This window comes from Papio anubis, chromosome 1 (assembly GCF_008728515.1).
Source record: "Papio anubis isolate 15944 chromosome 1, Panubis1.0, whole genome shotgun sequence".
Taxonomy (NCBI): domain Eukaryota; kingdom Metazoa; phylum Chordata; class Mammalia; order Primates; family Cercopithecidae; genus Papio; species Papio anubis.
The window spans coordinates 161,412,385-161,439,532 of record NC_044976.1 but is presented as its reverse complement, the minus strand read 5'-3'; the positions used below and the strand labels follow the sequence as shown (position 1 = coordinate 161,439,532).

Here is a 27,148-nt window from a genome sequence, read left to right as displayed (position 1 = left end):
AAGTTCATGGGCCCCTGAATTCCACCCAAGGACAAGGAGCCACAGGGCCCTAGAAAGAACAGCTGATTAGAGGGGCTGTGTCCTCTTTATCTTTGGGTTCTCAATGCTCTCGGCACACAGCAGGGAACTTAATATCTCAGCTACAAAACAATGCAATAACAATAACAATATTAAGTATAAATTCAAAAAACTAAGATAGTTTATCCTGCTAATACTTGTTGCTGTTAGGACTAGCAGGCTTACACCAAAGTATGTCCTGGAAAATGGTTTACCGACTGCCAAAGACCTTGAAAATACATTTACCTGGAACCATAGCATTCCCTGGCCACCTCATAACATTCTTCAATTCTTCAAAGTATTAGCATAAAACCAAGGAAAGAAATAGATAAAGATCAGGGGGATTTAGAGGAGGAAGTCAGTTCCCTTAATGTGACCTCACCATGTGCAATATGACCTTCAAATGGAGCATGTAGCTCTCTAAAGCCTTGAGAAATGGATGAAATTCCCTTTACTCAGTCTTTCTTCTCATTGCAGTGGTGAATAACGCAAGATGTTTCATGCTAACCACGGCCCTCTCTTGATATTACTAAATACTTCCTTTCTTCTCTATTTATTGTTGCAGTTATTGTTGAGAGCATTTCATAAGAGTGTGAAAACAATGAAATGAGTTCAAGTAAACTGAAGTAACAATGAAGCACCTACAGAGAAAAAAAAAATCCTGTTCACAGTGAGCTTTCACATGACCTTCTTTAGTCTTTTATTTTAATTGAAACAGGGTCTCTGTCACCCAGGCTGGAGGGCAGTGGTGCAACCAGGGCTCACACGACCTCCACCTCCTGGGCTCAGGTGATTCTCCCATCTCAACCTCCAGAGCAGCTGGGACTACAGGTGCATGCCAACACACCCAGCTTTTCTGTAATTTTTGTAGAGATGGAGTTTCGCCATGTCGCCCAGGCTGGTCTCAAACTCCTGCGCTCGAGCGGTCCGCCCGCGTTGGCTTCCCAAAGTGTTGGGATTACCTGCATGAGCCACCATGCCTGGCCAACCTTCTTTAGCCTTACAGTACACGTTGAACCATCCACTCCTGGGTCTGGGTGGTGGGTGCAAGCCCAGGTCTGTCTCCATTCTGCCGGCAGCACGGAAAAGGCTACTCTTCTGCCTCCTACATCACACCCATTTCCTTGGTATTTGAGGTGAATTGGTTTCTTCCAGTATAGTTCTAAAGAACTAAGGTGAGAAAAAAAAAAAAAAAAAAAACCTTAAAATCTCTTTTTTGCTCCTACCCAAGAAATTTGGGAGCCACTCTTACCCTAAATCAGTCACTTACCCAAATTCAAAAGAACGTTGAGCTAGCCTGTTGGTCCATCCACACCCCTATCCCTATTGTAGCACTAAACATTAGCAACATTGAAAATGAGCTCTGTAGAAACAAGCAGTTTTGGAAACTAAGTATCAAGATAGTGGCTCATTGCCTAGATGAGAGTTTGTAAAATTCCTGAGAAGTACTGAGTAAAATTCCTAACTCACCAGAAGAGAAAGGCCACAATTCTGAAGTAAGGGGGATGGCATCCCATCTGGCTTCCCGGGGGTCACAGCCAAGGCTAGCTGATTTGCAGAACATTTTGCATACGACAGAAATGAGCATCCCTCCTCTCTCTCACTCACTCTCTTACTCACCAGCTTTTTACCTTTGGTTTATGTTCAAATCAATCCCATTTTCAAAGTAGTAACAACTACCTTTACACCACTTCTCCCAAAAGTTACCAAACTACTGCCCTATTATTTCTGTGTTCTAACTTCTCAAGAAAGTAGTTCACAGTTGATGTCTTCACTTCCTCCCTCTGATTCTTACCTCTAACCTCTCTGAACTCCTGTTCCCAGCCATCAGTCCCTGCACTGGCCTGCAATTAATTCACTGAAATGGGTGGTGTCAGAGTCAAAGACTTCATAATTGCCAATCACAGATGAGTTTGAGTCCTGAGCTTCCACAATCCTGAGGGATGCTTGACACTACCCTCTAGCTGGAAACAGTTCTTCTGTGTTTCCAGTCCTACTTCTCCATTTCTCCTGCATTTTCTTTCAATGCTAGTATTCCTAATTTTCTGTCTTTCCTTTTTGTTTTTGTTGTTGTTTTTAAATGAGACTGGGTCAAAGTGATCCTCCTGCCTCAGCCTCCTGAGTACCTGAGACTACAGGTACACACCACCATGCCCAGCTAATTTTTGCACTTTTTGTAGAGACAGGGTTTTGCCACATTGGCTAGGCTGAAATTTTCCTTCTTTAGTCCTCTTTTCTCATTTAATCTAGCCATTCTCTTTAGGAGATTCAGTTCACTGGGCTTCAGGCTTTTTTGCTTAAGAATCTCCTAAAATAAAAACTACCAGGCTGGGCATGGTGGCTCATGCTTGTAATCCCAGCACCTTGGGAGGCCGAGGCAAGTGGTTTTGTGGCCGTAGGCCTGTGGTCCCAGCCACCCAGGAGGCTGAGGTGGGAGAATCACTTGAACCCAGGAGGCAGAGGCTACAGTGAGCCAGGATCACGCCACTGCTCTCCAGCCTGTGCCAGAGCGAGATCCTGTCTCAAAAAACAAAAAACAAAACAAAAAAACCCACAAAAACAAAACTACATACTCCTATGCAATTTCTTTTTGTTTGTTTGTTTGTTTGTTTTGAGACAGAGTCTCGCTCTGTCACCAGGCTGGAGTGCAGTGGCACGACCTCGGCTCATGCAACCTCCACTTCCCCGGTTCAAGCAATTCCCCTGCCTCAGCCTTCTGAGTAGCTGGGACTACAGGCGTGCACCACCACGCCCAACTAATTTTTTGTATTTTAGTAGAGACGGGGTTTCACCATGTCGGCAAGGCTGGTCTCGATCTTCTGACCTGATGATCTGCCCGCCTGGGCCTCCCAAAGTGCTAGGATTACAGGCGTGAGCCACCTCACTGAGCCCTTCTATGCAATTTCTGATTTGACATTCAAATATTTTATTTTATTTTATTTATTTTATTATTTATTTACTTGACAGGGGCTCACTCTTCATCCAAGCTAGAGTACAGTGGGGAGATTATGGCTCACTGTAGTCTTGAACTCCTGAACTCAAGCAATCCAACTGCCTCAGCCTCCCAAGTAGCTATAATCCCAAATTTAAATGGTTGCAATGAATTGATAGTGTTTTGTAAATATACAATATCTTTTTTTGTAGTCAGAATATTATATCATTCTTATTTCTGCTTTAACTTCTGTTTTCATTCACTTACTCCACAGAATTCTGGTTGGGAGGAGGGTGGGGGAGACTGGGTCTTGTTCTGTTGTTCAGGCTGAAGTGCAGTGGTGCAGTGACAGCTCATGTGGCTTCAAACTCCTGAGCTCAAGAGATTCTCTGCCTCAGCCTCTCAAGTAGCTGAGGCTACAGGTATGTGCCACCACATCCAGCTAACTTTTTACTTTTTTTTTTTTTTACAAAAGTGTAGAGACTGGGTTCTCACTATGTTACCCAGGCTGGTTTTGAACTCCTGGCCTTAAGTGATCCTCCTCCCTCGGCCTCCCAAAGTGCTGGGATTAGGTTGGGCATGGTGGCTCACACCTGTAATCCCAGCACTTTGGGAGGCCAAGGCAGGCGAATCATGAGGTCAAGAGATCAAGACCATCCTGGCTAACACGGTGAAACCCCATCTCTACTAAAAATACAAAAAATTAGCCGGGCGTGGTGGCATGCTCCTGTAGTCCCAGCTACTTGGGAGGCTGAGGCAGGAGAATCGCTTGAACCCAGGAGGCGGAGGTTGCAGTAAGCCAAGATTTCGCCACTGAACTCCAGCCTGTGTGACAAAATGAGACTCCATCTCAAAAAAAAAACAACAACAAAAACAAAAAAAAGTGCTGGGATTACCGGCATGAGCTACTGTGCCCAACCTCCCACAGATATTTTAACAGCTTTATTGAGATATAAAACACATACAGGCCATGTGCAGTGGCTCACGCCTGTAATCCCAACACTGTGGGAGGCCGAGGTGGGTGGATCACAGGGTCAGGAGATCGAGACCAGCCTGGTCAGCATGGTGAAACCCCGTCTCTACTAAAAACACAAGAAAATTAGCCAGGCATGGTGGTGTGCACCTGTAATCCCAGCTACTGGGGAGGCTGAGGCAGGAGAATCACTTGAACCCAGGAGACAGAAGTTGCAGTGAGCTGAGACTGCGCCACTGCACTCCAACCTGGATAATAGAGTGAGACTCCGTCTCAAAAAAAAAAAAAAACCATATAATTTATCCATTTAAAGAATGCAACTTAATGGTTTTCAGGATATTTACAGCCTGCAACCACCGGTACAATTAGCCTTAAGACATCCTCATCATCCCATCACCCCAAAAAGAAACCTAGTAATCATTAGCACTCACTCCTCATTGTCTCCTCCCCTACTACAGCCCTAAGCAACCACTGATCTACTTTCTATCTCCATAAATTTGCCTATTCTGAACATTTCATACAAATGGAATCATATAATATGTAATCTTTTGTGACTGGCTTCTTTCACTTAGCATAATATTTCAGGGTTCACCCATGTTGTAGAATGAATCAGTACTCATTCCTTTTACTGTCCAATAATATTCAATTGTATGGCTATGCCACATTTTGTTTATCCATTCATCAGCTGGTGGACATTTGAATTGTTTCCACTTTTTGGTTATTATGAATAAGGCTGCTATAGCCAGGTGCGGTGGCTCACGTCTGTAATCCCAGCACTTTGGGAGGCGGAGGCGGGCGGATCCCAAGGTCAGGAGATCAAGACCATACTGGCTAACATGGTGAAACCCCGTCTCTACTAAAAATACAAAAAATTAGCCGGGCATGGTGGCAGGCGCCTGTAGTGGTGGCAGGCACTGTAGTCCCAGCTACTCAGGAGGCTGAGGCAGAGAATGGCATAAACCCAGGAGGCGGAGGTTGCAGTAAGTGGAGCGAGCCACTGCACTCCAGCCTGGGTGACAGAGCGAGACTCCATCTCAAAAAAAAAAAAAAAAAAAAATGAAGAAGGCTGCTATAAACATTTGGATGCAAGTTTTTTGTTTTACCCACCAATTATAAATGAAATTTGTTTTTATGCTTCAAAAGCTTTTATTGGTCAGGCACAGTGGCCCATGCCTATAATCTCAGCACTTTGGGAAGCTGAGGCCAGCAGATGACCTGAGGTCAGGAGTTTGAGACCAGCCTGGCCAACATGGGAAAACCCCATCTCTACTAAAAATACAAAAATTAGCTGGGCATGGTGGCGAGCACCTGTAATCCCAGCTACTCGGGAGGCTGAGGCACAAGAATCACTTGAACCTGGAAGTTGGAGGTTGCAGTGAGCTGAGATCATGCCGCTGTACTCCAGCCTGGGTGACAAAGTGAGACTCTGTCTAAAAAAAAAAAAAAAGCTTTTATTAATAACCCTTTCACATATCTCATCCACAAAACTATGAACATAAATTAAAATTTAAAATAGAAAAATAATTGTGACCATCATCCTCTAGGTATACAAAGAAAAATTCCTCTGGATTAAGTAGTAGTAAATTCCAGTTATTCATAGTACACAATTAATCAAAACATCATAAGTATATTATAAACTTTGACAATCATTCAACATAAAGTTTTATTAGAAATATACTCTTTAATGAGATTAATGAGATGAACCGGGTTTATTTTCCTGTTATTCGTTAATGGGTTTGTGGATGACTTATTATTATAATGAAACAGTTTGGTATAATTATATCACTACTTTTCTTTTTATAGATACAATAAGTGATAAACTCTTTTTAAATAAATAAAAGAATGGACGTATTTTAGCTACAGCAATGTCACTCAAATCTTTGAAATCCTTGAAAGTCATAGCCCCAAATCACTTTGTAATCTATCCTTATGTTCAGCCAGGCACAGTGGTGCGCAACTGTAATCCCACTGATCCTGTGAGGCTGAGGTGGGAGGACCACTTGAAGTTCCAGGCTGTAGTGTGCTATGATCACACTTGTGAACAGCCACTGCACTCCAGCCTGGGCAACATACTAAGACCCTATCTCTAAAGAGAGACAGAGAGAGAGAGAGAGAGAGAGAGAGAGAGAGAGAGAGAGTGTGTTTAGATCTCCCTTCAAGTATGTTGAAAGCAAACAGCCAGAAGCCAGACCCACTTGTAAAAGGAAGCGTCACATGCCCTGAGTCCTTCACATTCTCCTACATGCATTACATTTGAGGTGTTTTTTTTTTTTTTTTTACCTTGCCAAACACACCATAGCAAGATAATGGAAGTGCAAGAGGTGTGTATTTTCCCTGTTCTCCAAGGGATCCATTTGAGAAAAGTGTATATATATGGACAGTGAAGGTCTGAAAATTGCTTCCCTCCCTCAGAACCACTGATTCTATTTACAGCCATGCGACTCTCAAATCTAGCTCATCTCTTACTAAGCCCTTGACCCTGCAGCCTGAAGCACACTGCTTCATCAGCCCTCAGGCCCCTCACTATAGGGGTCTCAACAGGTCTCACATTGAGCTAATCTTCCCCAAATGTATCTCCCTTACTAACAGGCACTCCGCGCACTCTGTTCACCACACTGCTGCCAGATCAACATCCTACACAAGCAAATCCTGTCAAGTTGCTGCTCCACTTGAACTCCTTCACTGGTGCTCAGAATCTACCTTAACCCTTTGCATGCAAAGCACCTCATCTGAGAAACAGTGAAGTCAGGTCCTCTATGGGGAAATGACACATGCTCTCAGGCTGACCCTCTGAGACCTGGTTAAGAAGTGCCAGACCTCAAGGACACAGGACAGGTTAGTGGTTAAAAGGATGGACTCTGGAATGGAACTACCTGGGTTAAAGGCAGTTTACTCACTGATAACTTTGACCTCCCTGAGCCCATCTCTTCATCTGCAGAGTATAATACTATCTTTCTTAAAGGGCAGGTGTAAAGATTAAGTGAGATAATGTACGTAATTTGCTTAGCACAGTGCTTGACACATGGTAAGTTAGAATAATACCTCAGTGAGTCTTAGCTGCCATCATCTTCCTCATAATTATCATGAAATTAACTCCTAAAGTCTTCCATTGAGGGTCCAAGTCCCTTACATGTCAGAGAAGCCCATCTTGCAGCCTCTCCTCTACTCTTCCCCACACCACACCACTTACTATCCTCCCTGTCCCTCTCCCAAATCAGGCTTTCACATCTCTGGGTCTGGGTACCCACTCTTCCCCTCACCTAGAATTCTTTCCCTACTCTGCCTGGTGAATGCCACCTTTCAAGACAGCCTCATTTGTTACTCCATCTCAAGTCCCCTCTGAGGCTCCCTCCTCTTTTTCTAGAACTCACAGTATTGTAGCACCTTAAAGCTCAGTCTGTTGACCCCTTCTCTTCTCTATCAGTACTCCCTTTATGATCTCTCTCTCTCCGGGCTTTAAATATTTATACGCTGGTAATTTCTAAAAGCGTATCACCAGACCAGACCCTTTCCCTCTTCCATTTGATCCCCACTTGGATATCAATTGGACATCTCACACTCAACATGAGCAAAAATGAACCCTTGGTGTTCCCCCCAAATCTGTTTCCTCTGCATATCCTTCCCACCCCAGGTATTGGCAACGCCATCCTTCCAGGTGCTCATGCCAAAAGCCCTGGAGTAAATCCTCACCTTCTCTTTTCCACTCACATTCCATATCCAACCCAGGGATAAATCCTGTTGGTTCTACCTTCAACATATACCCAGAATCTTCCTACTATTCACCCCCATACTGTTATGAGCCCTGGTCAGACCCATCATCATCTCTTGTCTGGATTACTCAATGGCTCCTAACTGGTCTTTCTGCTTCAAACCCAGTCTATTCTGAATATAGCAATCAGAGCAATATTTTTAGATTTTTGTTGTTGCTGTTGTTTTTGAGACAGGGTCTTGCTCTGTTGCCCAGGCTGGCCTGATCATGGCTCACTGCACCCTCAACTTCCCAGGCTCAAGTGATCCTCCCACCTCAGCCTCCTGAGTAGCTAGGACTACAGGTATACACCAGCATACCCAGCTTTATTTCTCTTTTAGTAGAGACGAGGTCAGGCTATGTTGTCCAGGCTGGTCTCGAACTCCTGTTCTCAAGTGATCCTACTGCCTCGGCCTCCCAGAGTGCTGGGACTACAGGCATGAGCCATTGCACCTGGCTTAGAGCAATCTTTTTAAACTCTCAGTCACATGTCCTCCTCCACTCAGAACTTTGCAATGGCTCCATGTTGCTCTCATAGTTAAAACTCAGAGTCCTTAAAATGATGCTGGCCAGTCTGACTCCCTTACTCCCCAACCTCACTTTCAACTACTTTACCCCTCACTCACTCTGTTTCAGCCACTTACTTCCTTGCTGTTCCTAGATCTTGCCAGAAGGCAATTTCCTGTTTCTCCTTAGTTGTTTCCTCTGCTTGGAAATCTCTTCTGTTGAGATTCCCACACGGCTAGCAACTTCAAATCTTTGTTCAAATCTCACCTTCTCAATGAAAACTGCCCTGACCTGAGCTAGATCTCAGACACAGGCACCTGACCCCACTCATCTACGTGGTCTCCCAGGAGGCTCGGCCTCTTAACTAGTTCTTCCTTGGCCTCTGAAAAAACCCTCCTGGCTGAGTGCCTTCTCTGGCCCCATATTAGGTTCTGAGAAAAGGAACCATTCTAATGTTATAGGGCTCAAATCAATTGTTCCAGATCCCAAGGCTTGTAAACAATTGAGACTGAAACCATGCATGCTAGAAGCCTGTGCTGTCCCACTGTGCTGCTTGCTGGAGAGCTCCATGCCCTTGTCCTGCCCAACACAGGCCATTATTCTACCCCTAGCAACGAGCCCAATTCCATGTCTAATCAGGGAGTAGAATGATGAAAAGCAGTTAGTTGAGGATTTGGGATTGTTGGTTTTTGTGGATTTTTTTTTTTTTTAATTATCAAGTCATTTTATTATGTCCATCAGTCAAAATTGGAAAAAAATGGCCGGGCGCAGTGGCTCACGTCTGTAATCCCAGCACTCGGGGAGGCCGAGGTGGGCAGATCATGAGGTCAGGAGATCAAGACCATCCTGGCTAACACGGTGAAACTCCGTCTCTACTACACAAAATACAAAAAATAAGCCGGGCGTGGTGGCAGGCGCCTGTAGTCCCAGCTATTTGGGAGGCTGAGGCAGGAGAATGGCGTGAACCTGAGAGGCAGAGCTAACAGTGAGCCGAGATCGCTCCACTGCACTCTAGCCTGGGCAACAGAGCAAGATTCCATCTCAAAAAAAAGGAAAAAACCGCAAAGGATTCTTAATATATTTCATGTTTTCATCTGTGGATGTTAATTACAGAATAGCTGACAGCAGAAACGCATTTTAGGTTAGAATCTTTCTCTGAGTCTCACTGGGCTCCTGCGTGATTATTTGCAACCCTTCTGTCCCTTCTTCCAGGCCTCCCCTTTATCCCACCCCACCCCATCTCACCTCTGCTCCCTCTTAATTGTTCATTGAGAGAAAGCAAGAACACCAACCAACTGATGATGTTCTTTCTGTATTTAGTGTTACTTGCCAGTAAGTAGTCATTTTTGTGAGCTGGGAGACATTCTCCACCATGGCTAATTACCAGGGAGTTCGAGTCATTCTGCCTGGGTTCAAATACCCCCTCTGCCACCGATGCTGTGGGAATGATTTGGCCTCTTTAAGGTATTGAAAATTAGTGTTCCTTCTTTATAGGGGGCTGTAGGATGGAGTGAGCGAATTCGATTAAAGACCAGAGCCAGCCTCTGGCATAGAGGAAGTGAGCACTCAGAGTACAGTAGCTGTTGCTACTGATATTTCACAGGCTCTGATGCAGAGAAGCTTGTCCCCAGTGCTCCATCCACAAAGGGAGCAAGTTACTCCCCATTCATGACTCAAAACACCCTGAAGGAAGATTATGTTCATTGGTTCTACAGTAAATTTCCACCTTATGAAATGACTTCGGATGTTTGTTAATACTGGTAAGCTTTCCGACTTCCCTGTGAGAGGAGTGTTGGCATTCTCTTTAGCCCCAAATACTTACTTTAAAGAAAACCACTCTTATGTTACAAAAATACAACAGCAGTTCTAAATAAAAGTTATTCCGACTTCAATCTTTATCTATAACCTCATTTCCAGTGAGTTCTATAAACTTTCTTTCTGATTCTAAGGAAACTGTAGCTTCCTGCCACTTCCTCTATTAATACAGTTGTAGTAACATCTCCTCACTGTCTATTCAACTACATGATCAAAATAGGAAAACAGACTTCCTAAAAGTTGAACTTAAGTTAGACATTAACTCTGAATATCTGGTTCATGATTGTATTTTTTGTTATTAATTCTTTAAAATTAATTCAAGAATCTTAATTAGGCAAAGCTTCAGAATAATGACAAAGACTATTTTCTCCTTTTATTAAACATTGCAAGGCAACTGCTTTACCATTTATATTCATTTTCACTTTCTAGGAATACAAATAAATATTTAGAGAATTTCACACACACAAAAATCATCAATCAGAAAGAGGACTTAGCAGACTATTAGAAATCTGTAAAAAAAAAAAAAAAAGTTGTTTTAAGTGTATATAAGTTACTATGTATCTGTGTACACAGTAACTTTCTCCTTTCCAGTCTTCCTATTTGTATTCAAATATTCAAATAACAGCATACCAGATCGCTGCCCACAGTGTGATTTTCTGCAGTACTTTTCCTGGATGCAAAATGTTTGACCCTGCAAAGACAAGGTGACTCAGCACATTCAAATTGCAGAGCTCAGGTTTAGATGATAGATACATTGCAAGAACTGCTGAGAAGATATTAGGAGAGGATTTTTGTTAAGGTTTGAAAAGTCAAAGAATTTAAATGTATGCCCCTCTATCCCTACCCCCACCCTGCCCCAAAAAGAAAAGTATGGACTGGAGAAATGAGAAATAAGATTGCGGTAAAAACAATTTTATCTGATTGCTAAAAAGATTGTTGTACTTAACTACATTAGCATTTAAATGGCCCCAGTAGGACATGGAGGAAATACCTACACGCTAATGCAAAAAAGGTAGGGAAGCTGGTCAAGTTTGCACCTTTTTTGTCCCATTGTTTAAATGGAGCCAGTTTTTTCCCCAGGCTGGATAAACAGACTGCAATGAAGGTGAAACAGACATTGAGAAAGCTAATGTTACTTACAAAAAAGCAAACAAACTAAATTTTGTTAAATTACAAAGACTCTAAAGTTGAGAAATTGAGAATGTTAAGCACTATCTGCTTTTCTACTGGTGTGTTTGGGAACTAGTGATTCCCAAACCTTGCAGACTATCAAAACCACAGGGGAGGTTTTCATAAATATAGACTGACAGTTCCCTTCCTGTCCCCATTCTGATTCAGTGGGTTTAGGGTAGAGCCCAGGAGTCTATAAAACACTCATCCACGTGATTCTGACACACAGGTTAGGCTGGGATCAGACACAGCTGATGAAATGCAAAGGTGAGGCAAAACAAACCGGGAGTCACATCTTTCCCAGCCCAACTGTAAAATGCATGGGTAAAAAATCAAAGGGTACTTTAACATTTAGGAGGATGTCTCTTCATATGTTAAAACTGACAAATAAGGCCAGGCGCGTGGCTCACGCCTGTAATCCCAGCACTTCGGGAGGCCGAGGTGGGTGGATAACTTGAAGTCAGGAGTTCAAGACCAGCCTTACCAACATGGTGAACACCTGTCTCTACTAAAAATACAAAACTTAGCCAGGCATGATGGCGGGTGCCTGTAATCCCAGCTACTGAAGAGGCTGAGGAGGGAGAATCACTTAAACCCGGGAGGCAGAGGTTGCAGTGAGCACCACTTCACTCCAGCCTGGGTGAAAGAGTGAGACTCTGTATCAAAAAAAAAAAAAAAAAAAAACTTGACAAATATTAGTCGTATTTTTAATTGTCTTACCTTTTAAAATTCCCAATGATATCCTAACTTTTAAAAGTTATTTTAGAACATGACCTTGCCTTCTAGTTCCTGTTTATAGTGATGGGCTACACATCTTTGTGCCTGAAACAAAGACTTCTTTGCCAGACTCTGTGCCTGCTAATTTCCTTCAATTCATTCACAAAATCTTCACTGCAACTCCTGTAAGTAACGACTATTATCCCCATTTTACAGATGAAGAAGTGTGGTTATGAGAATTGTTCTAGTGATAAAGCTGAGACTTAAACAGAGTCCTAATACTCATGCTAGGTTGTCCATTGTTATAAAGAGCTGGGTTTGTTGGTTGGTTGGTTATTTGGAGAAACTAACACATGACATTTGGATATGTTCAAAAGAATCTCAGGCCTGGCATAATCTTCATACATTCAGCAAACAACGAGTTAGGCATCGTGTCAGGTGTGGGCAAATACAAGGACCCCCTACAGCTCTCTACCCTGAAAGTACCTTCCCGACCCCTCTACAGGGTAGCACACAGACAAAGAGGAATCACCTCCAAGAGCTTCTTCTGGACTTTGCTCAATTAACTGTCCCATTGTCTTCAGGGACACATGCGTAGCTGTCTGAACTGAAACATTTCCACTGCTGATTCAGAAATGTGTTCATCCTAATTATGGGCACAGAATGCTCTGAGGAACACAGGTGGGAGGGGCTGTCTGGGGCCCTCCGGATGCCTCCACAGAGAATATGACTTATGAGCTGAAGGTTGAAGGATGAAAAATATGTCACAAAGCAAAGTAAAAGGGCCCAGGGCAGAATGTACTAGGCCTGCCATGTCCAGCAGGGGACCCTGGGGCTGAAGTAAGGCCAGAGGTAGGAGCAACAGGGGGAATAGGGCAGGTGGGGAGGTGGGGTGTAGGCTGGGAAAAGACCCAGAAGGGGATTTTATGCTGTGTAAGGAGTCTAGAATTCAAAAGATGCAAAAGGGAACCAATAATGGGTGTGTGTGTGTGTGTGTGTGTGTGTGTGTGTGTGTTTTGGCTAAAGAAGGAACAAAGATATCTGTAACTGGTTGTGATCAATTAGTTGTAAACACTGTTGCACTTGACCAGCCCCAGCAGTGGTTTTTATGCAGAGGAGTCATAGGACCAGATTGGTATTTTAGTAATGCTTGTGCCAGGGTAGAGAATGGGTTGCACAGAAGGCACAGGGTTTGACGGATCAGATCAAAGACTGTTGCAACAATCAAGGTTGGATCCAGTCCAGACTAATGGTGTGATCCTGCCATTAAAAAAAAAGGACCTCACTGGAGAAATCTCTGAGGTTCGGGTCATGAGCTTTGGAGTCAGGTGGGCTGAATGCTGGTTCTCAACCTCTTCTTAGCCATGTCCTTAATGTCATCAAAACCTCACCTTGCTTATTGTAGATGAGATGAAATCTGCTGTCTGGGTCATTTTGCAAATGAAATTGGGGTTCATGCTCATCTGCACAAGGTTCTCACTCCATCAGTGGTGATAGCATTGATGGTGATGATGATGATAATGATGATGATAATGATGATGACAATGACAGACAACACTTTAGTGACTGACTGGCTTTAGGCTGAGGGTAAGTGATAGAAGAGTACAGGATACCTCCAAGGTTTCTAATCGGGTGAATGAAGGCACACATTGTCAACCAGGTTGGGGGCACAGAAAGAGGACCTGGTTTTGGGAAAAAAAAAAAAAAAAGCAGCGCATTTGTTTTGAACATGTTGTGCTATGGATACCTACCAGAATTTGTTTTATGAACAGTTAGTTGGAAACACAGATTGAAAGAGGAGTCAGGGCCAGGCATGGTGGCTCACACCTGTAATCCCAGGACTTTGGGAGGCTAAGGCGAGCGAATCACGAAGTCAGGAGTTCGAGACCAGCCTGGCCAACACATGGTAAAACCCTGTCTCTACTAAAAATACAAAAAATTAGTGGGCATAGTGGCAGGTGCCTGTAATCTCAGCTACTCGGGAGGCTGAGGCAGCAGAATTGCTTGAACCCAGCAGGCAGAGGTTGCAGTGAGCCGAGATCGCACCACTGTACTCCAGCCCAGGTGACAGAGTGAGACTCCGTCTCAAAAAAATACAAAAAAAAAAAAAAGGAAAAGAAAGGAAAGAAAGAGGAGTCAGGGCTAGAAGTACAAATTTATGAGCCATTTGGGATCATGTTTGAAGCTGTGGGAATGAAGTTTCAGGGAACACTAATACATATGGCATACTGAGAAGAAACCAGAGGAGCAACTATTTTGCTCAAAATGAAAGCTCTGATTCAGGATTGTCAGAAACAGAGAGCCATTAAACAAATGTACATTGAGAGCAAACTACATGCCAGGCACTGCCCTGGAGCTGGAAACTGGAACATACAAGTCAAACCATGGAAAGCTCACATTGTCACAGAGGACACAACCCTATAATAAACCTGGTACCCCAAAAGAGGGAAACCACCACGAGGGAAGTAGGCAGGGTGCAGGCAGAGTGTGGAGATGGTAAGTGCCTGAGGGAGGCCCAGGCTAAGCTACAGGGGCCAGGTAAGGCCTCCCTAGGAGAGGACATTTGAGCTGAGACCTGAGACTAGGAGAGCATTAACTGAGGACTTATTAAGTACAAGGCTCTGTTCTAAGCATTTTAAGTACATTATCCTATTTAATCCTTACAACAACCCAATGATGTAGGTGCTGTTATTATCCTCATACTAAAAATAAGGAAACTTAACCACAGAAATGTTAAGTAACTTCCCCCACACAGCTAGCAAGCTGGCAGAGAAGACCCTGACTCAGACAGTCTAGCTTCAGACAGCCCATGCTCTTCCCCACTGCACAAACTGCTTCTCACTGTCTGTGATAAATGCTCCTATTAATAGAAAATGAGTTCAAGAAGGAAAATGCGATCAACAGTGATCACAGTGGTTCACAGCACAAAGGCTTCATCTAGAAATAATTGCAAGTGCTTGGCCTTTGCTATGTTACTAGTTAAAGCATGGACGCTTCATAGAGAATTGGTCAGTAGCCCCAGATTCAAGTGTCAGTTTCACTATTCTCTCATTCCGTAACCTGGGGACAGACAAGCAATGACCTCTACGAACCTTCGTTCTTTTCACCAGTAAGATAGGTCTAACACAGAACTCCAAAATTACCGTGAAGATAAAGAGATAAAATCCACATACATGACAATCTCTAGCAGACAATGTTATCTTCAGGAGCTGGCTGATGCTGGGGAAAGGTTCCTAGTACAGATAGCACACCATGACGTCTTCATAAAAAGCTGAAGCTCAGAGCAGGTGTGGCACTGAAAACAGGACACTTTAGGTGACAGCCTACAGACTGCTATTCTGAGAAAAGATCTTCAAGGGGTGGAAAAAATCACTTTTAGAACTCCAACTGGTCTTATCAATTTTTAAGGAAAATTAAATTTGTCATATTTGCCACTGTGAAAATCAGCTCAAATATACAACAGGAAAGCTTATTTCACTGAAACTCAGTTCGTTCCAAAGTGACTCAATCAAAAAAGATAGGCTTCTTCTGTGTTCTACCTTTTCTCCCCCTACTTTCCTCATACCAGACAATAAAGTATTGTCCCTTGTGAGGTAGAAACCAAATAGCAACATGAAAACAAATTCTAATAGCTCATGGGAAGAACAGACATCAAGATCCCAAAGTTCCATGTTAAATGCCTTAAGAGGAACCACCACTGTGCAATGGTGGTCCAGAAAGAGCGCGCTCAGCTAGCTGGATCAGGAATGATTATGAAGAAAGGATTTGATCACGGCTTTACAGGGCTTTAAAGGGCAAACTACGGTTTCCTGCAGTAGCTTTGGAAGACAGCATCCACAAGGCCCTGAGAGGCATGGCTTTGCCTGCCTTTGTCTCCTACAGCATCCACCACTCTCCTAGCCCCGACTGCCAGCCACAAGGGCAGCTCTGTTCCTCTCAGGATCCTTCGAGGCCACCCCTACATGCAGGCATCTGCACTTGCTCAGGATCAGAAATACTTCTGGTCTGTGAATGAGCTTCACACTGCTGGTCTCAAGGGGAATATAACCTTCTCTGTAAAGCCTTCACTGAGCACCTGCCCCTCTAAAGTTCCCACCTGGACATGCCCCATATCCACCCCCATCACTCCTCCACACAAACTCATTAACATTCTATTTTACTTTCTTTATAGTACTTATAAAGTACTATGGAAAATTATCGTGTTCAATTTTTTTACTGGATTATTTTCTGCCCATCTCCATCCTCTACTAAAAATTAAGTCACATAAGTGCCTAGATATTGTCTTTCTTTTTCACCCTTATATTCCCAGCACCTGGCAGGAAGTAAAGAGCTCAATAAATATTTATTGAATCAATACAGGAATGCAGAAGAGCATGATCAAGTTGCAGAGGCAGAAAAATAAAAGCTGAGTTTGAGAAAGTGGTAAGTTGTATGTTCTGGTCCAGCTGGGCACAGATGGATGAGGTGGGACAGGTTGCTTGCAGAGAACTTGATGCAGTTTGGACTGAGTAGATAGCGGGAGAGCTTCTGAGAGTGTTTGGTCAGGCAAGGCCTTGAGCAGTGCTGTCGTTAGAGAGGATTAGGCCAGCAACTATGAATAGGATGAACTGAAATTAAGCTAGAAAGCCCAGAGAAAACCATTTGTTACCCCTAAAATTGGCAAAGATTAAGAAGTCTGACAAATGTTGGAAAGTATCTGCGGAAACAGTTTTCCAACAGTTGAAAATCAATTTGGTAATATCTCTTAAAAGTTAAATTGTGCATATTCAAAATGTAGCAATCCTGCATCTAGGAATCAAGACTAAGAAACTATTGCCTATATATTAGTGAAAAAATTATAAACAATCATATATTCACTAATAAATTGATAAAATGTGGTATTATTTATGCTATGAAATACCAGATAGCAAATAGACGGGCGTGGTGGCTCATACCTGTAATCCCAGCACTTTGGGAGGCCGAGGCGGGCAGATCACCTGTGGTCAGGAGTTTGAGACCAGCCTGGCCAATACAGTGAAACCCCGTCTCTACTAAAAATACAAAAATTAGCCGGGCTTGGTGGTGGGCACCTGTAGTCCCAGCTACTTGGGAGGCTGAGGCAGGAGAATTGCTTGAACCCAGGAGGCAGAAGTTGCAGTGAGCTGAGATTGTACCACTGCACTCCAGCCTGAGTGACAGAGCAAGACACTGTCTCAAAAAAAAAAAAAAAAAATGCTAGACAGCAATTAAAAATAATGAATATGTATAGATGTGTGTGTGTGTGTGTGTGTCTGTACAAAAACATGGCTAGACCTTAAAAACAATACTCAGAGAAAGTAAACAAATCATATAACAGCGGGCTGGGCATGGTGGTTCACACTTGTAATCCTAGCACTTTGGGAAGCAGAGGAGGGAGGATCTCTTGAGGCCAGGAGTTTGAGACCAGGCAACATTGTGAGATCCCATCTCTACAAAAAAAAAAAAAAAAAAAAATTAGCCAGGCATAGTGGCACACATCAGTAGTCCTAGCTACTTGAGAGGCTGGAGCAGGAGGATCACTTGAGCCCAGGAGGTCACGGCTGCAGTGAGCTATGATCATGCACTCCAGCCTGGGTGACAGGGTGAGATCTTATCTCTCTAAAAAAGAAACTATTTATGTATATTTAAATCCATAAAACAATAGTACATATTAACTATGGGTACATATAAGTATATATAAAATATTAAAAAGTATACAAACTGAACATGGGCTCTGGGACATGAGGACAGAAGGAGGAAATGGAATTAATATTCAAAGGAACTTGATTTTATCATCAATGTTTTAGTTCATTAAAAAGTTGAATCAGATATGACCATAATAATAGCAGTTGTTAATTTTGAATGATGGGAATATAGTAGCGTTTACTGGGAATCAGAAGAGAGATGCTAGACACAGATGGAAAAACCAACAGGATTTCAGGACTGGGTGAGTTAGTGGAGGGTATAAAGTTGCCAGAAAGAGGCCGGGCGCGGTGGCTCAAGCCTGTAATCCCAGCACTTTGGGAGGCCGAGGCGGGCGAATCACGAGGTCAGCAGATCGAGACCATCCTGGCTAACATGGTGAAACCCCGTCTCTACTAAAAATACAAAAAACTAGCCGGGCGTGGTGGCGAGCGCCTGTAGTCCCAGTTACTCGGAGGCTGAGGCAGGAGAATGGCCTGAACCTGGGAGGTGGAGCTTGCAGTGAGCCGAGATCGCGCCACTGCACTCCAGCCTGGGTGACACAGCGCGAGACTCCGTCTCAAAAAAAAAATAAAATAAAATAAAAAATAAAGTTGCCAGAAAGAATGAAGAGTAAAAATCATATTCTCTAGAGGCTAGCCACACCATTAAAAGAACTAAAAAGCAATGAGCTCTACTTTAGAAAGGTTTACCTTATTAATGAGACAGCCAAATCACGGTCAGCAAAAAGTCAGAATTCAAAAACCCAAGCGGGCACTGACAAGCTATCCTGCAAAAGTAAGGAACAAAATAGGTGCCTCAATCAATATCCTCAAAAAAAATTTTTTAAGACTTTTTTAAGGTCCATAGAGAGTTCACTTTGTGTATTTGGCTTGTTTACAATATATATAGAAACCCAACCACAGTGTTCTATACTCAACAATTGAAAGTGAGGTTACTAAATTTTAATACACATTTCTAGAAAGCCTGGGGGTCTGATTCTGAAAATCAGCCATTCTACTAAGATAACTTGTTAAGAGTTTCCTTTCAGTAAGCAAAATTGACTGACAGAGCAAATAATGATCCAAATTTACACTGTTCAAATTAAAATTTCAAGCATTAACCTCTATTCTGAAATCAAGCTGCCTGTCTCTACATAAAGATTATCAACTTCCAATTATCAGAAGAATGCAGCTTATCTTTATTATGTACCCCCCACAATATTTCATGATATTTACATGTTTGCATAGTACTTTCCTATCCTTTTGTAACATGTTTTGCAACTCCTGAAAAGTCAACAGTCTTAGCTCTTCTCTAAAGGGGGAAACACAAGAGACTGGGTGACTAGTTCAGGGTGACTCACAGGCAGAGTCAATATTGGAACTCGGAATACTGAGCCTGGCATTCCAAGTTCCCAAAACCTTTAGGCTCTTGCTAATCCCAGCAGAATTTTCTTCTTTACAGGGCTGTGCTTCTTTGAGGTCTCTGAGACCAGAATGTTAGTGTCCAAAGCTTTCTTTCTCCTTCAAAAGTAGTCAACAGTCAGAAATAAATGTTGGCCTGCAAGTTCAATGTTTTTCTTTTTTTTGAGACAGGGTCTCACTCAGTTGCCCAGGTTGGAGTGAAGTGGCACGATCATGGCTTACTACAGCCTTGACCTCCTGGGCTCAAGCACTCCTCCTGTTTCAGCCTTTCAAATAGTTGGGACCACAGCCACATCCCACCACACTCAGCTAATTTTTTAATTTTTTGTAGAAATGATGGTCTCACTTTGTTGCCCAAGTTGGTCTCAAAATCCTGGGTTCAAGGGATCCTTCCACCTTGGCCTCCCAAAGCGCTGAAATTACAGGTATGAGCCACCACTTCCAGTCCATCTTCACTTTTTAAAAGACATAGCTAAACTGCATTGATACAACCTAACGATCTCCCTAATTAATGTAGCTTTGCTGGTAATTGTTTTTTTTAGAGTCCTCTGTTTAAGATTGGGTTAAATTCAAATCAAATGGTACTGTTTAAACTATTTGCTGTTTTTTGTGTTTGTTCGAGTTACTGCTATCTTGGACATGCTGAGCTTCTAACTGCCACAGGGCTAGTTTGCTGGTACTGACCTTATAAAGCCAACAGTTAGTGACTGTGTATATAAGGATTTAAGAGATTATTTTACCAGAATAAGGTTGCTTTGTAGCCATCCGGTGTAAATGGTGTTTCTTTCCATTAACAAATTGAAGCGCTCTTAAGCACCTGAAATTAAATAACAGCTTAAAAAATAAATTAATATACAAAAAATTTAGGTTTACTGAAAATATCAGATTATTTCCCATTTAAAAAAAAAAATCACCCAACTCTTTTTTCTGATGCCTTTCACGTGGGATTTCAAAAAGCTTTTCCAAATATTTTCACTATCCATAGTTTTCATTCTAATTTTGTAAATTAAAAAAAAAAAAAGAGCCAAATAACTTACCCAAAGTTATGCAGTCAGTTGGTAGTAAAGGCCAAATAAGAGCTCAAATTTAATCTAGTAATTAAGAATCTGACACAGTGTCCTCTTCACTAAGTTGTACTACTGCCTCATTTTGTTTCCCTTAAAAAATAATTGTTTGCATATCAATTAAACTGGTCATATTGAAATATAAAAGCAAGCCAGTATTATCAGGAGGTCCTTTCTTAAAGCAACAAAATACAATCACCTTTGTGCTAAAAAAAAAAAAAGCAATAAAAATAATTGTGTACCTTATAAATTTATCTACAAGTTTTAGCCTTCATTATATTCATTAATTAAAATGTCATAAATCTTCTTTTCCTATTGCTAAGATATTCTTCAACTTGCATACAAAGCACCAAAATGCACATCAGCCACAACACACACAAATTCATCACTCAGTCTAGGTCCATTACTCTTGCCAAGGTCAGTATCGAATATTCTTGAAATTTTCACTTGTAGAATGAATAGATGTTTTGTAAGGATTATCTATTCAGGCAGAAAAAAAGGGGGGAGGGGAAGAACACAAGAAACAATTAGCTATTCAACTGGTACTGAGCAAATTCCAAGTACGGAATCCTTTGTTTGTTTTTATCTTGTTTTTGTTTTTCTTACCTACCTTGGGACTCCAGTCCACGAGAAGAAATACATCTTGTGAGATTTTTGTACAGCTTTTCTACAAACCTCCGTAGAGAAGGAAACGTTGTTGTCAGTTTTGGCTTCCTTTTGCAGTCAGGGACTGGGACCCAGAGTTATCTATTTGCATTTCAACACCCTTTTGTTTTCTGTCCCACAAGAGGCTCAACCAGTTCAAAAGCAGGTAAGGCAGTTAGATCACTGTAATAACCGTAGAAAACTCAAAGGAGAAAACTTTTGCAAACAATGTGGTTATTTTAGCAAAAAACTGCTACTTATTTAATCATTCAAGCCTACAGAGCTCAAGCTAGACCATCTTGTTAAAAATTTACCTTAGATTGTTCTTAATTCTCTCTGTGCCCTAGAGAGAGAAGAACGATGGCGAAAAGCAGGGTTAGGGAACAGAGAGGAAGAGAGTTCTGTGTCTGGAATCTCTTCTGAATAAACAAATATCCCTAAAATATCAATATATTCATAGGAATTTACAGGTCACATTATTGCATTTGATTCTGAGAGCAACAGCCTCTGTCATTTCGGCTGAAGGAGCATTCCTATATAGCTCTAACAAAATTAAGAGAAAAGAATGTTTTCTAGGTGGAGAGAGTTGGAGAGGATTGGTAAAGGTGCAGCCATCCCAGTGCCTGAAGGACACTTAGATACAAATGCTGCTGGTGTATAATTCCTGTCACACCCACTCAGATGACTACGTGGTCAAGATTCCAGAAAGTGATCCCCAGGACAGCTTTCTAAGCATTTAATATTCCAAGAGGCATCAGCAGATAAAAATGTGCAGAGTTGCAAATTTTTAATAGAAAAATCCCCCAGGGTCTATGTTGAAGGTCAGTGTTTGGGAAAAGGCTATATTATAATGGGGCTACGGAGTCACAGATTAGAGATAGAAGGGACCATAAGGTTCATTTCCTCAAGGTCCATGGTTACACGGCTGGTTTGTGACAGGCTATGAGCTGTAGGGTAGCTCTCTGGGCTCCCAATCTCACACTCTTGAGCTTTTGGTTACCAAACCTGCTTAGATGAGATCCACAGTGAGGTTATATTGTATAAAATTCTAAGACTTGGCAAGTCAGCCTATAATGAAGATATATATGCATAGACTTCAAAGGACTGACTTTGTCATCACCTACAATAGCTCTGCCAGCAAGATTACTGATTCAGGCATTCAGCTTTTGGATAAGTATCTTTCCTTCCAACTTGCATGACAACAACTCCAACTGCTCTTAGAAATATTGGGGCCTCCAGTCTACTGATCCCTCTGCTTTCTCCCAATTCATTAGCCTTCAGCTGTTTTCACTTTCCTTCTTATTCAACTTCTAGTCCATGGTCTGTTATTACAATATCCTTTTTACCAGTCCCTTAAACTCCCTTCTTCTCTGTTTTTTCTACAAACGTATCTAGGAAAACAACGGCCCTCGTTGAACCCTGCCATCTCCTTTCTCTTTGCTTGCACACAACTGTCACACTCTGCTGGAGGTGATCAAAAGCATAGATAGGTTCATGGTCACCAACTTCTTATGGGCCCTCAATACTAACAACTGCATTTTTGTTTTATTTTTAAGAAATGGAGTCTTGCTCTGTCGCCTAGGCTGGAGTGCAGTGGCATAAACGCAACTCACTGCAGCCTCCAACTCCTGGGCTCAAGAATTCCTCCTGCCTCAGGATCCAAGTAGCTGGGACTATAGGCACAAGCAACCATGCCCTGCTGTAACAACTGTGTTATGTTTCTTTTTACAACTCATTTTCCAACAATTATTTGAAACTTTCTCCATCACCTTCAAACTTCCAATACAGCCATCTCTCTCTCTTTACTCCTTCATCTTCTGCTTAGATGAGGACTCTCTAAATCTTTTTACACCCAAATCCCTGCTTTCACTCCTGCTTCAAGGTGAATGAGACTCCTCCTCCACAAGGAGAAATCCCTTCTCTTTTGCCTTACGTTCTCTTCTCTCATCATCACCCACAACCTTTTTGTCACTGTTTTCTCATATCGCATCATTTTAATCAGAAAAGCCTATTGGTTCTGCCTTCAAAATATATCCAAAATCCAATAATTTCTCATCATGATCACTCCTACCCCCTCATCAAAGACATGGTCATCTGTCATCTAGACTATTAATGGTCTCTCAGCTTTCACCATTGTCCCGTTACAGTCTATTCTCAACAGTGATCTTTTGAAATCATAAGTCAGAGCATGTTCCTCCTCTGCTTAAAACCCTCCAATGGCTTTCTGTTTACTCAGAGTAAAAGCCGAACTCCCTACAAAGGCCTTTAATACCCTACCAGCACTGTCCAACACAACTTTTTGTGGCAATGGAAATGATCTACATCTCACTGTCCAATACTGTAGCCACTCGCTACATGTGGCTACTGTGAATTTGAAATGTGACTAGTGCAACTGAGAAAATGAATTTTTAATTTTTAAAATTTTAATGAATTTACATTTAAGTAGCCACTTATGGCTAGAGGCCTCCATGTTGGAATGCTCAGCTCTGCAAGATCTATTCCCCGTTCACCCTGTCCACCTCTTGCCTGAGCCTAGAAAAGCCCACATCACACTATAAAAACTCCTTTGAAGTCAGATGATGTCACTCCTCTGCTCAAAAATCTCTATGGTTTCCCATTTTACTCAAAAGCCAAAGAAAGTCCTTATCTTGATTTACAAGGCCTCATATGATCTGGCCACCTCACCCTTCTCTCTGACCTCAGTCTCTAGCTTAATCTCTTCCTTGTTGACTCCACTCCAGACACAACATTGCCCTCCTTAGTGGAACACACTAAGTATGCTATTGCCTCAGGGCCTTTGCTCATGCTGTTTCCACTGCCTGGAACATTCTTTTTCCCAATATTCATATGACAAACTCAGAGCTCCTTCACTTCCTTAGTAAGTACTCTGCTACAAGTGTCTTCTGATGAGAGGCTGATCTGACCTTACTTGATCTGAAAGTCCTATCCAAAACAATTCCCTCCCACTTGATCATTCTCTATCTCCATACTCTGTTTTTGTTGTTGTTGTTGTTGTTGTTTTTAAGTAGAGATGTAGTCTCACCATGTTGCCCAGGCTGGACTTGAACCCCTAGGCTCAAGTGATCCTCTCGCTTTGGCCTCCCAAAGTGCTAGGATTATAGGGATGAGCCAACATGTCTGCTCTCTGCTATTTCTTTATAGCACAGATCTCCATCTATGTTTCTTTACTTATTACTTGTCTCCGTCTGCAGGGACAGCATCTCTGTTTTATTCACAGCAGTATCCCTAATACCTGAAACAGTACCTGGCACAGAGTAGGGTCACAAACACACACACACACACACACACACACACACACACACACACACACGGCTGAATCTGATGAGTGAATATGCATGGCCCTATGGTGCCAAAGACTACTTGCAAGTCTCAACACTGGTCTACAACCCAGCACCCTCCTGCTGCTATTCCCTGGGGAGAGGTTGGGAATGGGTTCCTCTCTAAATATAGTATCCTCACTTGCAAGAGGGCAGCTGAGTGCTTAAACTGTATCAGCTCTAATCTTCACCATAACCCATTTTACCAGTATGGAAACAGACGGGTTAAGTAAACTACTTGAACTCAGCTAGAGTGACGCTGAGCCTGTTTCTTTTGACGGGGTTTCCACGGTCAATAGAAAATTCTTCTATGGGCAGCTACAAAGATATGCATTAAAGTGACCACGTAGCTTCATTATAAATCTCTTTACTGACTCTATGCCTTCATAGGGGAAAATAAGAATAACTACTTTTGTAACAGACTAAATGAAAATTAATTTCAGAGAGTTAACAGAAAATGGCCAGGTGCAGTGCCTCATGCCAGTAATCCCAGCACTTTGGGAAGCTGAGGCAGGCAGATCACTCAGGTCAGGAGTCTGAGTCCAGCCAGGCCAATATGGTGAAACCCTGTCTCTACTAAAAACACAAAAATTGGCCAGGCGTGGTGGCATACGCCTGTACTCCCAGCTACTCAGGAGGCTGAGGCAGGAGAATCGCTTGAACCGGGAGTCGAAGGTTGCATGAGCCAAGATCGCGCCACTGCACTCCAGCCTGGGCAACAGAATGAGACTGCCCCAAAAAAATAAAAAGAAAAAATAGAAAAAGAAAATGAATGCTATTCCCACTTTCATTTTTACTCCTCCCCTAACTGGCCTAAGTTTTTCTTACCAAATTGCCATGAGATTTTCAAAATGCTATGCTAAATAAAATACTGTTGGTCTTCATGTTTGAAAATGATGTTGCTGAGAGTGCTATTTTTTAAGCTAGAATTTTTACAGTCAGCAAATAAAGTAATGGTCGGTAAATTCAAGACCAGTTCCACAGAATGGATTGAATTCCTCTTAACCTGCTGGGCAAGAGTGAATGCTATTTTTTTTTTTCTATGTTTAACATATTCATGAGGAGCAGGGATGGAGTAAGTACATTCAAGCCACAGAGAGTCAAAATAATTTTTGCCATTGGTTTTAATTATATATGCCATGGTATCTTCTGGTAGAAATTACAAACTATAAACATTGGTTTGTGTTTCACATCCCATTCTTTTCCATTGTTGCCTGACAGAAGCCCCAATGAATAGAGAATTTACATCCTTGGCTACAAAAATGGGGATGCAATTAGAATCATCCAACGGACAAAGAACCTAAAAAATTTTAGGGATTTTGGCACTCCTGTTTCCAGTATCTTTGCTTCTCAGAGGGAAAAAACTCAGGTCAAGCAATTTGCTGCAAAGTACAGACACTGTGACACATTCAGCAAGGACCAAGGTGTCCTAATTTCCCTGCAATCAGTGTGTTTTCTTTTCTTTTTTCTGGTTTTTTTTTTTTTTTTTTTTTTTTTTGAGATGGAGCCTTGCTCTGTCGCCCAGGCTGGAGTACAATGGCACGTCTCGGCTCACTGCAATCTCTGCCTCCTGGGTTCAAGCGATTCTGCTGCCTCAGCCTCCTGAGTAGCTGGGATTACAGGCGGATGCCAATGCACACCTGGCTAATCCTTGTATTTTTAGTAGACGGGTTTCACCATGCCAGGCTGGTCTCGAACTCCCGACCTCAGGGAATCCGCCTGCCTCAGCCTCCCAAAGTGCTGGGATTGTAGGCATGAGCCACTGTGCCTGGCCCAGTGTGTTTCATTCAAAAACCAATTATTACCTTCCAATTGGTCTGGAAGAGGGAGATAATCTCCACAGAAAACCTGCATATGAGTCTTCTGACACTGTTCACAGTTAAGAATTGCAAATTACTTTACAAAATTACTTCTCTCAAAATACTCAGACACCTGGCCACAGACTGCCAACCTAATACTAAAATAGGCACCTTGATCAGCTCACGCTGTGACTTTAACCATTCAGCTGCATTTGACCACAGTGACAGATATCTTTGCCAAAAGAAATATGAAAAACTCTGGGAGCTGATTGCAAAATTGGGATTGGTCCAAACTTTTCCAAAGTGATGGCTCTGTTGTCTGGAATGTCTCACAGCCGGGACATTTTTCTCAACATGTCAGCTCTACATAACGAAAGCAATAAGAAGAAAATCAGATGTGCACAGAGCTTTTCTCTCTCTGCCTAATATGGCAATAATAATTAACTGTCCAAAAATGTAAGCACTGGCTCATGGCTGATGATTCACCTTTAAAGTTGTGCAAAGAAAAAGGCCAAACCTTTTGCAAAGCATGTATCAGTCATGAAAATGTCTATTCCCTTTGACACAGTAATCTTATTGCTGGAAACTAATCCTAAGAAATGATCCAAAAGAAAAGATGTTCACTACAAAATATGAATGCCCAATAATCAGAAAAATGTTAATTATGGTACATCTTTCTAATGAAATTCTATATTATCATTAAAAATGAATTATGAAGACTGTCAAAATATACAGAAAATACTGAGGATGATATTAAATTGAAAAGCAGAATACAAATGATATATGTGCATTATGAATGTAACCATGTTCAAATATATTTGCACAGAGGAAAAATGGAATGGCAGTATTATGGGTGTTTTTTTATCTTAACATTTTGTAATGTTGATCTACTGTTTTATATGTAGAGAGAACACTCTGTTGCCCAGGCTGGAGTGCAGTGGTGCAATTATAGCTCATTGCATCGAACACCTGGGCTCAAGCAATTCTCTCACCTCAGCCTCCTCAGTAGCTAGGACTACAGGTGCCAGCCACTGTGCCAGGCTTGTTTTAATCTGTTTCTAAGTTATGTACAATATTTCATATTCCTTTTATTATACAATAAACCAGCACATAAATAATTTTTAAATTATCTAAAATAGCTAGCTCATTTCAAATATTTGTCCTTTAAAAATTAGGAGCAGGACACTTGCCCAACATTTGACAACCAGCAGGATATCCATGCCAGTTTTGCTTCAACCCCTCTGACCATTCCGAAGTTAACCTAGATTCACCTAAGCCCA

The 27,148-nt window shown here is 42.1% G+C and overlaps 1 long non-coding RNA gene across 2 annotated transcripts; it reads right to left on the bottom strand.

Moving 5' to 3' along the window:
- Positions 1-948: 948 nt before the first annotated feature.
- Positions 949-24,581, bottom strand: LOC103878837. Of its 2 annotated transcripts, none has more exons than XR_002518055.2 (3): positions 19,763-24,581; positions 18,312-18,388; positions 949-1,227 (listed from the first exon to the last, which is right to left on the bottom strand). It is a non-coding gene; the product is annotated as an uncharacterized LOC103878837 (long non-coding RNA). The 2 variants fall into 2 exon arrangements; XR_002518054.2 differs by having other exon boundaries at positions 18,312-19,839; positions 20,060-24,581.
- Positions 24,582-27,148: the final 2,567 nt, after the last annotated feature.